Source organism: Stenella coeruleoalba, assembly GCF_951394435.1.
Source record: "Stenella coeruleoalba genome assembly, chromosome: 1".
NCBI classification, from domain to species: domain Eukaryota; kingdom Metazoa; phylum Chordata; class Mammalia; order Artiodactyla; family Delphinidae; genus Stenella; species Stenella coeruleoalba.
The window spans coordinates 186,198,117-186,212,634 of record NC_137169.1 but is presented as its reverse complement, the minus strand read 5'-3'; the positions used below and the strand labels follow the sequence as shown (position 1 = coordinate 186,212,634).

Sequence of the window (14,518 nt, the reverse complement as noted above, 5' to 3'; positions counted from 1 at the left end):
GGACTAAAATGTTTTGTAACTTATTTCCTTGGGAATATCTATCTGCCTATCTACCTACCTACCTACCTACGTAAACCTTTGCTCATGAGATGGGATGCATCAGAACCCAACATTTAAATCAAACTCTTTGATACAATGTCTCTTCAAATCTCACAATTATTCAAATTATGTTTTGTAGGGCATTGATGTGTTTCTAAAGAGACATTCTATTACAAAGCTATGAAAAGCTACTGTCTGAACTAATCCCTCCAAAGTGCTTACTGTTATAATGAAGTAACTAAATTCTAGTGAATTACCAGACCATTAAAGATCAGTGTCAAAAACAAAAAAGTGTCTTATTAAACAGCCTATATAACTCAGGAGGTTGTATTTTAATAATAATGTGATTCTTTGTCAAATATTGCACTGCTTAGGTTAAAATGCAAAAATATGAATCTATAAATCTGTTTACTTTTTAATCTAAGAAAATTCATCACAGTGTCTTTTAAAATTATTTTTATTTTTTTTCTGGCTTTGAGATATAATTGACAAATACTATTGTCTTTAGATTATCTGATTTTTTCTTCTGTAAGAAAATGTTAAAGGTAGAATCTTTTGTAACAGAAGTTAACAAATTCAACACTCAAAATAGCATGCTCTTAAAAAAAAAGTGTCTATTTAAGACATTACGGCATTCTTCTCTAATGATTAATTTGTGTCCTCTAAAGATTAAGGACAAATCAAAAATGTTTAAGATGTTTATTTCATTGGGACACACATACACACACCCTTATTTAATCAAGGTGTGAGAATAACACAAAAGTTAGCAGGAACATGTTGAAGACCACTGATGTATAAAAACTGACACTGTACTTAGTATTAATTCCTTAATTATTTTTCTAAGCACGATAATACTATTACCTTTAAAGATGTTTTTAAAAAGTGATATAAAGAATAATAAATAGGATACTTTAAGTCATCTCAAAAAATTATATTTTGGGCTTCCCTGGAGGCGCAGTGGTTGAGAGTCCGCCTGCCGATGCAGGGGACGCGGGTTCGTGCCCCGGTCAGGGAAGATCCCACATGCCGCAGAGCAGCTAGGCCTGTGAGCCATGGCCGCTGAGCCTGCGCGTCCGGAGCTTGTGCTCCGCAACGGGAGAGGCCACAACTGTGAGAGGCCCGCGTACCGCAAAAAAAAAAAAAAAAAAAAAAAAAAAGTATATATAGTATTATGTGCTTGTATTATAAAATTGTTGGTAGGAGCCTATGCTATATAGGTAATTTTTTAGTAACCTACATAACATAAAAAACTGCCTTTTGAAGGGTCTAGCCGCTCCGCGGCATGTGGAATCTTCCCGGACCGGGGCACGAACCCGTGTCCCCTGCGTTGGCAGGTGGACTCTCAACCACTGCGCCACCAGAGAAGCCCTATATATACATCTTGATTATATAGTTAATAAATACTACACATTATACATTTGAAATGATCTGATTTACACTTTAAAAAGATCACAATGGTTACTATGGGGGAAAATGGATTGCAAGGGAAGGTAAATGCAGAAGCAGGGAAATTAATTTGGAGGCTATTTTGAATGGTTCAGGTGACAGATGATGGTGGCTTGGACTAGAGTACTAACGGTGGAAATGGAAAGAAAAGCCCAAATTTCAGACAGTCTAGAAATGAAAACAACAGGACTTGCAGATGGTTTGCACTGGGGAGAGTGGTAATGGTGAAGAAAAGGGAGGAACCAGGGAAGACTCCAAAGTTTATGGCTTGAACTACTGGATGGTGGTGACATTTACTGAGATGGAAGATTAGAGGAGGCACCTATTTGCATGTAGGAAATCAAAAGTTAAGTCTGATGATTTTATTAAACATTCCATTGGGTATGTTAAATAGTGAGAGGAATAAAGCTGGTGCTCAGAGGAGAGGCATCCAATAAAAATACAAGCCTTCAGATAGTATTTAATGCCATGGGATCTGGATGAAATCCTCTAGGTAGTGGGTGAAATTAGAAAAGAGGGCTCCCCAAAAGGATATGGATAGAGAACAGGGTTGAAGTCCTGAAGTAACCAGCATTTAAAGGTGAAAAGGAGGAGGAATATCCAGCAGAGAACAACACTGGGAAGGAATGGAGAAGATCTTAGGAGGAAAATTAAAAAAACAGGGTATCTTGAGAGCTGAAAGAAGGGAGTTTCAAAAAGCAGGGTCTGGATATCTGTGTCCAACACTGCTGAGAGTTAAAGATGAGAAAGGTCCATGGATTTGGCAATATGAAGATTACTAGCGATTGTGACAAAACTGGAGAAATAGAAGAGTGAATGGGAGTCTTTTGAGATGCACTGTATGAAGAGAAATGAGAAATGGGTAGTAGCTGGAATGTGATTTTGGGGCAAAGAGAGTTTAACGTTGGAGATTCCACATTGTGTTTATATTCTGACAGGAACGATCTAGTAGAAGGGAAAAGAGTGGTGACATGAAAGAAGTCCTTAGGAAGGTAAGAAGGAATGGGTTTCCGAGCAAAATGAACCAACTGGACTTTGAAAAAAAGGGCACTTCCTTGCCTGTAACAGAGGGAAGAGAGTGAGGTGGGGTAAAAATAAGAGTAGAACACTGAGAGGTGGGGAGATAACTTGGGCAAGTTGCTTAACTCAATAAGCTTGGGTTTTCTTAATGTCTCCTTCCCTGAGCTGTTATGAAGATCAAATTAGATAAGGGATGTAATGATAGCAATTAGCATACTGCCTGGCACTCAGTAAATATATTTCAATAAATGCCAGCATTACTATTAATCAGCATATCTCAGATTATAGACAGATTTGAAAACATTTTAGAGAATAATATTTCAAATTATACAATTAGAATAAAGATTGAGTCTGTACGGCATTGAAGCCTGCATTGTTTCTATTCCTTTCCAGTAATTTCATTTAAAACTGGACTGGACGGTTCATGTTACAGAAACAAACTCTTTGGAGCAGTTTCACTTACTTAAGATTTTTCTTTTTCTTTTTAAATAACAACAAAAACTTAAAAAAATATGTTTATTTTGTGCAGAAATTTTCTGTGGACTTTCATGTCCAGAATTTTGGATGGATTGTGGACTGTCTGATGCAGATTTAAAGTATTAGAAAAACAAAGAAGCAAACTTCGAACAGTCCCCACCACCCTCAGATACAGTATCTAAAACTGCTTTAGTTTCTACCATTTTTTGCCCACATGCAAACTTTCATGTTACAATTTAAGTACACATAGATAGGCTTATTTGAAAACACAATAATGCTAGGAGTACAAGCTATTGGGCCTCCCTGGTGGCACAGTGGTTGGGAGTCCGCCTGCCGATGCAGGGGACACGGGTTCGTGCCCCAGTCCGGGAGGATCCTGCATGCCGTGGAGCGGCTGGGCCCGTGAGCCATGGCTGCTGGGCCTGCACGTCCGGAGCCTGTGCTCCGCTGCGGGAGAGGCCACAGCAGTAAGAGGCCAGTGTACTGCAAAAAAAAAAAAAAAAAAAAAAAAAAGTACAAGCTATAATTTTAAAGTTCAGCATTTCTACATTATACTAAATACCTTCTGAAAAGGCCTAGGGTAGTGCTGTACCTCCCCCTCTCCTAAAATTTTCAAGCCATTCTTTTCTTACCCTCCTTTCTTATTGGGGTAACTAAAAACTGACACTTTCCCCAAAATGGGTCCTCTGTTTTATCAGATCTGACTTTACTGCCCCCAAGTTAGAAATCTTATTCTGTGTTTCAATATATTTTCAGTTATTGTTTCTATGATAGTTGTCTAAATCAATGAATGGGTATTATGCACTGTCGATTTATCCCAACATTTTGATTTTTATGAAAATAGAAATAACTTATTTTGTGAAAACAGACAGCTGTAAGATAGTAGTAACTGGCTTCAATGGTGAGAAAATAGAAGCTGATTTCTTTCTTTCATGTATTTTAGCATATTTCATATTTATGTATATTAATATGATCTATATCAACATATATTAATAAAATATATTTATCAATGGCTATCGTCTAAAATGGCATTCTAAAAGTGAATTTCTTGACAGAGATAAGTTTAGTTGCCAACCACAAAATAAGATGGTAGTAAAGATAAAAGGTATAAGTGAAAAATAAATTTAACAACGTATATTAACTGAATCAAATAGTTAATGCTTCAACTGAGAGGTTTCATTGCAGTAAAAAATGAGATTTTATTGTATTTCAGTCTGAAGATGCATATATTTAATAATGTATAAAATTCAGCTTGCTTAAATGTGATTTTGAATTTCCATTGATTTATTCAACAGATATTTATAATATTTCCAATATTTGTAAGGACCCATTTGGTAAGATGGTTCAGTGGATACTTATAATGATGTTCTTTTTACTTTAAGAATAGCTCTTACAACGTAGAGATCAAGTTTTTTGAAATCCTTTAAGTTCCTTTAAATACTATGAAATCTTCTCTGAAGTTGAAAGTGAAAAGTAATGTTCTGACTTATTAAATAAACTCATTAAGTACAAATTTATGTTGAAACTGAACATACAACATAATCAAAGAAACAACAAACCAGCTTACTTTATTTGAGTGGAAAGAGAGGTCGGGTCTTTCAAGAGCACGAAAGCAGACCCAATTTGAACATTAATGGCAGTGCACGTGCATGTGCAAGCACTCCCGTACCCTGCCTCCCCAACATGTGCACACCTTTCTCCTCTCAGCTTATTAGCATTCTAAATCTTTCTCCCAGGCTTGGCCTTGCAACCACTTACTTGATAAAATAGGTCACTTATAAAGGAAGAAAGCCCAATAAAATGAATTACAAAGACAACAAGTTTAAACTGATTGCCCTGTTTTCATACATTGTAGCTGAAATCTGCAAATATGCAGTTGGCTGTGCTTTGGCATTTAACAGCAAGTGATCAGCAAGGAGGAGGAAATTTTATTCTCATTAACGGTTGCAGATTTACTGCAGTGAAAAAGGGCTATGTAACCCGAGATGTGACAGTACAGAAAGATCAAAGCCTTGGATTGGAAACTAAATAAACCCTCTGGCTACTTCCTGCAAGGAAAATTCACTTTGGCAATGTAAAACAGAGCCCAGTTAAAAACTACTCTCAGTTTTATGAGCTGTCATAGCAGCTCAAATGGTTTGGACTGGCTGAGTTTAGAACATTATATTTCCTTGTTTTTGTCTTAGATACTTCTGTAAGCAGTTTTAAAGACTTTTTTTTTTTTAAACACAACAACAAAAAAAAGAAAAAACTCTTTTCTTTTGGTTGAAACTGAGGAGGTAACCACTAAACTTATTAAAACAGGCAGGTCTTCATTTGCACATTCCTTTCTCATTTACTACAGTTTAATATTTTGCTCTTAGATTTATTTGGCAATATACATTTACCTTAATTATTCATTTGTAATCTGTACAATTCCTATTCAAAATAAGTGCAAATCAGTTTACAGAGCCCATATGGCTCATATCTGAGGGGTGAGCTATTTGTAATAGCACATCTGGTAGGACTATGGGCAATATGGAGAAACGGGAATAAATTAATATTACATTTAAAAACCCATAGGCTTTGGGTTTCGTCTGTTTTTTAAAAATATTTAAGAAAAAACATGTTTAACATTTCTAATATATGTTTAATATTTCTAATATAGGGACTTTTAAACAATTATTCATAAATACTTAAATCACATTGTTACATCAATCAAAACACAGATGGGCTAGAATCAATCAACCCCGTCCCTGAGTTTAGAAGTAAGCTCAGTATCATTGAATCCAGACTTAAGGGAAATAAAAGATGACGTGCTCTGTTTTCCTCTCTCTTTTATTTTTTTGGAGGGGGTGGTGGTGCTTATCAACCAAATTGCTTATAATTTTGAATTTCTCATTAGACTACGAATAAGCAAGACTTTGTAATGGTAATCTGGGACTTCCCTGGTGGTCCAGTGGTTAAGAATGTCTTCCAATGCAGGGGACTCAGGTTCATCCCTGGTCAGGAACTAAGATCCCACATGCCGCGGGGCAACTAAGCCCACGCACCACAACTACTGAGCCTGCACTCCACAACTACAGTGCCACATGTCACAACTACAGAGCCCCATGCGCTCTGGAGCCTGCGTGCCACAACTAGAGAAAAGCCCGTGCACCGCAACAAAAGATGTCACAACAAAAGATCCTGCAACGAAAGATTCTGCGTTCCACAACTAAGACCTGATACAGCCATAGATAAATAAATAAATAAACAAATAATATTGTAATGGTAATCCACATCCTATTCCCTTTAAAAAAAAAACCCATAATTTTTTTGAAAATAAGAGCATTTCATGGGTCAAATATGTCATAAAAGCAGTCACCTTTGCTTAAGGACTTTCTACTTTCTTTTTAAATTTATAACTAATTTTTATATATCTGTACAGCCAACAAAAATGCTATTAATATGTATAAAAATGTATGAACTTTAACATTGGATAATCACTCTTAAATGGTGGTGATATAATGAACTTCCTAGTCATGAATGGACTAACTCCCATTCATTTCTTCTAGTACAAAGCTATACCATAACTGATGTGTTAACATTTTTACAGGATCTAGTCATATTCAGATTACTTTTTTCATTTATAAACTCAATTATGCTGAATTTCTTCTCCTAAATGGAAGTCCTAATAAAGTGACAATAAATTTGGTTTCCTTTGGGAGCATCTTTGGATTTTACAAATAACTAACATGCATACCTCCAAAAACTTAGCTCAGATCACCAGATTGAAAATTAACATGAATTTGATGAGAGCAGCCTGTCACCAACTTCTTCTCTTGTTTCTAAATTTCCAAAGGAAAGTAAATCGCTTAAAATACTTTTTCAAGTCAGCATAATTTCTCTAGGATAAAACATCTTCCCAGGTTTACAGGATTCTTAGCCTTGGTTTTTGGCTTGTATTTCTATATTTCAGTAAAGTTTACAATTTGCTAATGCTGATGTGTGATAATCTAATAGAATCTGGCCTTAAAAGTTATAGGCCCAATTTACTAATAAAACCTAATTCAATTTTCCTTGGGAAATGCAAATCATTAGTGTCCAAGCAGTGGAACCGAATTTCCTTGCCCTTTTATGGCTAGAAAGTTTTCTCTATTAAAAAGTCTAAACAAATAAGTCAACTAAGACTAATATATGAAGATTCATTTATAGGCATAAAATAATAGCATCATGTATATAAACATTGATTAATTAGCTAAATAAATGATTTGCATGAGACATAAACCCTTCTAGACTGAGATTATCTCACTCATCCTCATTTTTTATACAACTGGATTAATCTGTAGCGAACTTAATGAACTACTTAAAAGAATTTAATGGTAGTGAACTAATTAGTTACTTAATGTGTTAATAAATTTTTAGCAACTTGTTCTCCAAGCAATCTAAATACCAATTTGCAGTAAGCCATATACAGCGTATTAAAGCAAAATAAGTAAACAATATATTGTATCACACAAAAAAACCTACATATCTTACTCTGAAGTTTGATAACACTTACTCTAAAACTTTCTAAAGCACAGTTCACTATTAAGACTAATATATCTGCTTGCCTTTTGGAGGCAGTAATGGTGTAATACTAAGAATGCTGGCTCTTACCAAGCTTAAAGGCGTCACTATTTATTACCTAACTGGTTTGGGGCTAGTCCCTTAAAAATCTCTGAGTCTCAATTTCTACATTTGTTAAAATAGGGCCAATACTACTCTTTGCCCTATATACCTCACACACGGTTGATGGTCAAATGAGACATATGATGATATGTGTTAGCTACATGCGAGTTATTAGTCCTGGTATACTAAGATTTAGGCCAAAAAACATTTAAACATTTTATTCTTTAAAACTTTTAGAAGTCTCCTAAGACATTCCATCTTCTGAAAAAAAAAGAAAAGAAAACTAGCAGAATTGTTATGAGAGTATTTAGAGAGAAAAAAAATGTAATGTGATTTAATGTAAGGATTGTGTTACAGCAAGTCTCATAGTATAAAAAACCATTTATTTGCATTGGTTTGATTTTCTCATCAGAACTGTGTCACACAGCTATTGCCACTCTTGTTCTCCTGTTTTCACCATCCCACAGATTTAACCACTTCATTACCTTAGATGGGATTTTACCTGTCATATAGTATTATTTCTTATGAATGGTTTTATTCATTTCAAGAAATTTATACCATGCATTTTTGATTGGTTAATACTAATGAAGGTGGGAAGAACTTAAGATTATTTCTATTGGTTATACCTAGCTGTAGCAATTATGACTGAGTGTGAAATACATGTTTATACATACTAAAAACAATGTCATTTGGACAACTAAATACAATTATAATAAACATTTGCACAGATCTGGATATTTTTAGATCAAATCATATACCCTGAAACAGAGTAACTTTTAAAAGTAAACAGGATATTGTCTTGTTACCCAACACCATGGTTTCTATAGAGGTTCTGCTGTATATGTTTTAATCATGATTTAACAAAATTCCATTTAAAGTGAGAAGCAACTCTTGCAAATATCCCAACTTAGATACAGCTAACAACAAGTATTAGGGAACTTCGCAAATGTGCACATGAAAAACAAAGAGTAAATAAAATGTATAACAGTGCCTGAACAAAGCATTCAGCAAGGTTTTTTTTTAAATATTATGCACTGTTAATAATAATGTTTTAATACATGCAAAAAATATAAATGGAATGACCAAATATTTCAAACATACTGTCAGCTTTCATTACTAGAATTACAGATGTGGCAGTGGTGTACTCAATTTTATGCTGTCAAAACATCATAGGTGAATAATAGTTTTATTCAAAATTTTTCTCAATAAGAAAAAAGCAAATTAAAAGGTCTCTGGGGTCAATTCTTTAAAAAGATGAATTTTATATAAAGTAAATATCTATTGCTAAATATCTATTTTTACCTATTTTGACTTTCATATTTACTTAAATCAGAACACTAATCTAATACGTGGACAAAATCATGTGGCACAAAAGTAGGTACTAAAAATAACATTTATTCCCCAATTAGGTAAGTGTATCTCACGATACTCAATGTATCTATTTTCTTGATAGAAATCACACAATCATTTATCCAGTCTTTATCTCTGATTATTTCATGAGGATAAATTCTTAGAAATGAAGTTACAGAATTAAGGAAGTATACAATTTTAGGCTTCTGTTCTCTGTTACCAAATATATTTCACAAAGGTTTTGTCCATTTAAGTCCCACAAGAAGTGTGTCAGAGTGCCTCTTTGCTCCCATGTGTGGGTATTAGCATTAGAAAATCTTTGGCAACTGATAGGTGAAAACGGAATCTGGCTGCTTTATTTTATATTCATCATGTCTGGAAAAATTACTAACTAAAGTCAGGAGTTTTTTTTAAAGACTTCATGAAGCATGTTCTCCTCTGAGAAAAAGTTATAAAGAAATTAGGAACAAAAAAGCTACACACTAAATAAAGCAGTGTTTTTTTTGATGATTATCTTTAAAAGATTTAATAAGTATTTTATAATTCATTTAGTTCTTACAATGCTGCTGAACAAATGGTTGGTCTCCAATATCTATCAAAGGGAAATGTTTCTACGAGGTTCTTTTCACTTTCTTTTGATCCTTCCACATAATTTCAACATTACTGCCACAGTAATGAAGGTCACTAAAACTTAAACTATTAGAACAAATGGAAGAGTTTGGTTTATCAATTAAAATTGATATAGGACTTATCAAATAAGGGATTTTATAGGCATATTTAATTTTATCTCAATATATGAGAATTTCTCGATTGCCAAATTAAGGGTTGTAATATAGACAATAATTTGATTTATCTTTTGAATAACTGCTTTGAAATAATACCCTAATATATAGTTCTAGGAATAATAAAAAAGGTCAGTAAATACTACACAATGCCTTTTAGACAGGCAATATTTAATTTTAAGGGTGCTTTTCTCAAGTGAAATAACTGAGTTAACTAAATGCCTGAGTTTAATGAAGGTGGCCTATAGCAAAGAAATAAGTCTAATTTTTACAGGTAGAGTCCCTGTCTTAGGAAAAATTACACATTTAAAATTTTGGATAAAAGATTATTTCTCATATATTAAGAAAATAATGTGTTAGTTCTGGTCAGTAAAATTTTAAAAAGTGCAACTGATGTTTCAACTGTGATTTAATGTTTCAAAGAAAATATATTAGAGAGAACAGAATAAAAGGTGTATATGTGAAATATATAATACATATAATGAACAGAAAAGTTAATCACCAAGTACTCTAAGAAAGAAAAAAAAAGAGGCAGGCATATACACAGAAAATGAAAGTGTAAGATTCAGATGGCTCAATAATGCACACATCTAGTTCATATCTGACTCTAGTGAAATGGTCAGTAGATGACATCACTGTGCCAACCACAGAGAAGATCTTCAGGCCCTCTGAAAAATATTTTTCAAAGCCCCAAGGAAACCTAAGCAGTCTCTGAAATTTTTTTCCAGTTTATGAAAATTGGATTCTTATAAAAGAAAAATGGACCATTTTTACTGCAACAAAAACTGATTTGTAAAAGCTGGAAGCAGTTTAAAAATACTCAACATGAGGTTCTTGTTAGTCTTGAAAAGTAAGAGTTATAATAAAAAAAAACTGTCCAAAAATATGGTATGGATACATTGTATATAAGGGGAAAAAAGGCTAGTCTTACTCCTATTATTTTTAATTAGCTTCAATAGCAAGTTCCACTTTACTTTCTAACGCCAGTTCAGGTTTTGGGAGGGGAAGATTTACATCTGACCCTCTGGCAATGTCAACTCTATAGCTAATGCCTTGGAGCCCTAATACACTTTGCATTACCTCAAAATGTTGGGAAATTCTGGTGCCAAGAGGTTCAAACTGATAGTGACACATGTCTAAAACCCAGGATTCGCTGTCCAACTGCCAGTATGTATTTTATCAAACATCCAGTCTCCCTCGTAGAATAGGATGGATGAGTTTAACAGTTTTCACTGTTTCCAATTAAACTGCCCTGCTATATTACAAAAATGCAGACGTTCAGATTAAGAAGGACCCCCCCGACTTGGATTTTAAGAAATATACAATTTGAGCTGTTTAAACAATACTCTAAATTTGACTCAGTTACCCCATTTTAACAGACTTGTCCCATTACTAAACATGGTTATTTTAGGAAGAAATTGAAGAATTTTTCTGTGAACAATTAAAAAAAAAAACTCTTACACAAATTACAAATTTGTTCTTTACCTTGCAGAAACTTGGGATCATCTACTTTATCTGAACCCACTGAAACTGACATGTTAAAAATCCACAAAGACTGAAAAGTCACGATTACTGGTTGAATAGCATGCCACTTGGCACTGGTATGCTGTTTCATGTTCTCAAATCATTAGAAACAATGGTAATTATAAAAATTCACATTTTATACATTTTTAAAATATTATTACTATTCCAATTAACTTGACACTGCTTGTTAATCAAAGACATATGATGAAGAACAGGGAAAGAATTTCTAAGTCATCTGGACAATTTTCCTGATTTAAAGAAAAAAAAAACTACCATACGACCCAGCAATCCCACTACTGGGCATATACCCTGAGCAAACCATAATTCAAAAAGAGTCATGTACCAGTATGTTCATTGCAGCTCTATTTACAGTAGCCAGGACATGGAAGCAACCTAAGTGTCCATCAACAGATGATTGGATAAAGAAGATGTGGCACATATATACAATGGAATATTACTCAGCTATAAAAAGAAACAAAATTGAGTTATTTGTAGTGAGGTGGATGGACCTAGAGTCTGTCATACAGAGTGAACTCAGAAAGAGAAAAACAAATACCGTATGCTAACACATATATATGGAATCTAAGGAAAAAAAAAAACGGTCGTGAAGAACCTAAGGGTAAGATGGGAATAAAGACACAGACCTACCAGAGAATGGACTTGAGGATATGGGGAAGGGAAAGGGTAAGCTGTGACAAAGAGAGAGTGGCATGGATGTATATACACTACCAAATGTAAAATAGATAGCTAGTGGGAAGCAGCCGCATAGCACAGGGAGATCAGCTCGGTGCTTTGTGACCACATAGAGGGGTGGGATAGGGAGGGTGGAAGGGAGGGAGACGCAAGAGGGAAGAGATATGGGAACATATGTATGTGTATAACTGATTAACTTTGTTATAAAGCAGAAACTAACACACCATTGTAAAGCAATTATGCTCCAATAAAGATGTTAAAAAAAACCACCTCAAAATAGATAACATTTCCTGTTTTTAAAATCAGCTTTTTCAATATTCAAAATTCAATCAAAGCATTATTCTTTCATAATTAACCCAAATTCTTCATGTTGTTCAGTAAGTCTGCTTATTCTTATATTCACAGTAAAGATGAAGAATAAGAGTTCAACACCTTCTGTCTACATTTTTCAAAAATATTCCCATTTTGCTTAAAATCAATTAAAATGAAATATTTCAAAAGCATCATTTTAAGTCAACGTTATTTAGTCTAATAGGTTTTAAATTTACCTATTGGATATCAGAAGCCTAAAGGTAGCCATTAGTTTATAATTTCACATCTGGGACATTATGCATCAAAATTATCATGCCAAAATATGTGAATAATTATGGAACAATTTAAAATACTTAAATCTTTGTAGAATTAAAAAAAATAAGCCAGAGTTAAGGTCCATGGTTTGTTGCTATCAAAGAAGAACAAAGAAATCCTATTAGAAGACAATCCTAACAACAAAAATGATTCATAAAGAAAGAGTAAATGATTCTAGAGAAGGTCAATAAAAAATGTAGCAAAGAACAACTATGAATTTTTGGTTATACTGTAAGCTTTCTCTGTATATCTGCTGATAAAATTTAGAGTCCCTTTTTATTTGATCTGTTACTCAGAAAAAAACTGAGGAAATTCATAGTAAATTATTTCTTCTGGAAATACAAAGAGAAAATGATACAGTTACATGATTTAAGGCCTGAAAAATTACAAAAGACAAGAGATGAAAGACTTAGCTTTCTCAAGGGAAGTTCTTTTGAAAGGGCAAACAATTCTCAATTCAAAATGATTATAATAAATAAGTATATCACTCTTGATTTGAAAAAATATATAGTCTACATGAAGTTTTATTAACTAATCCTTTAAACCAACATAGCTGTGATGTGTTTTTTATGATGTGAAAAAAGCTACTTATATATTTTTATTCTTGAAAAGGAACTAAAGGCACAAAGGTAAGAGAACTTTCCCAGTCTTTTAAAAAACAACTTGTTAACAGAACTGAGGAATAAAATCCTGAAATCTTTGGACACAGTACATAACTTAATCTTTGAGTATAGCCATCTCTCTAAACATCTTTATTGTTTTATAAAATGACCATTTTTGAAAACCAGAAATGAAAGATTTTGCTGAGTTGAGCTCAAGTTCATTCCTTTGGATATTCAATTTTAATGAAAATGTTCAGGTTCTTTAAAATCACATAACTATAGAAAAAAATCATGTCTTTCTCAAATAAGTAACGCATGGTTAGTATCACACAAAACAATGTTTTGTTCATAGTGAAACATAAATGGCAGAAAAATTAATCTTTTAAATGCTATCAGCAAAAATTTTCAATATAAACATTAGGATTATATAATGAAATAACTTCTTCCCTTTCTAATTATGTTTCAGAAAACATTTGTACAGTGAATTGTCACATGATGGAGTATAATAGTTATAATAATTAAAGAGAATCTCTATTTAAATAATTATAGCTAACACAGACAGAGACATCAGAAGTAATCAAAAGCCATATGCTTCTGGTATTTAACCATGTTTAATTTTTTTTCCTAAGGCAAGTCGTTTCTCATCATGACAATCCAGTACACCAATGAAACTATTTCTAAAGTGTTATTATTTAAGTTCACTAAAGACTACTGAACTACATATAAGGTTATTGCATTTCATAAAATACCCCTGTATTTTTCCACTATGCTTTTAAATTTTGTCACGACCAACAGTGGGTTGTGAAATCAATATAGTGGGCTGCAATCTGAATTTTAAAAATAAAATTGAATAGACTAAAGCAGAATATATCATTGTGCATTACAGATAGTAAGAGTAATTACTGTTTTAAGAATTTTTTGTTTTATATATATGTGTGTGTATATATAAATATGTATGTGTGCACTGGGTTGCAATATGAAAGGTATTTCTTAATATGGGTTGTGGCAAAACAAAACAAAAAAACACTTAAAAGTCACTATAATATGCTACGTTTCCTTCAAAATTAGGTACCGTGTTATACTGGAAAGATCATAAGACATATAGACCTAAGTTCAAATTTTTTTCTCTATCATCCTACATGTGTGAGTTGGTTACTTAAATTATTAGAACCTTGATTTTTCATTTTTAAAATGTCTATGAAAATAGACATTATAAAAATCTTGCTAAGTAAGTTAAAATAAACATAATAAATATTTGCAAAATAAATTATACATAATTGATAATGGTTGCAATAATTATTACTATTGAATTGAAATGGCTTACTA

General features: G+C 33.1%; 1 protein-coding gene across 2 annotated transcripts in view; it reads right to left on the bottom strand.

Moving 5' to 3' along the window:
• The window catches only part of KIFAP3 (kinesin associated protein 3), a 155,737-nt gene that overhangs the window by 14,093 nt on the left and 127,126 nt on the right, over nucleotides 1-14,518 (bottom strand). The gene's annotated exons all lie outside the window — the stretch shown is intronic.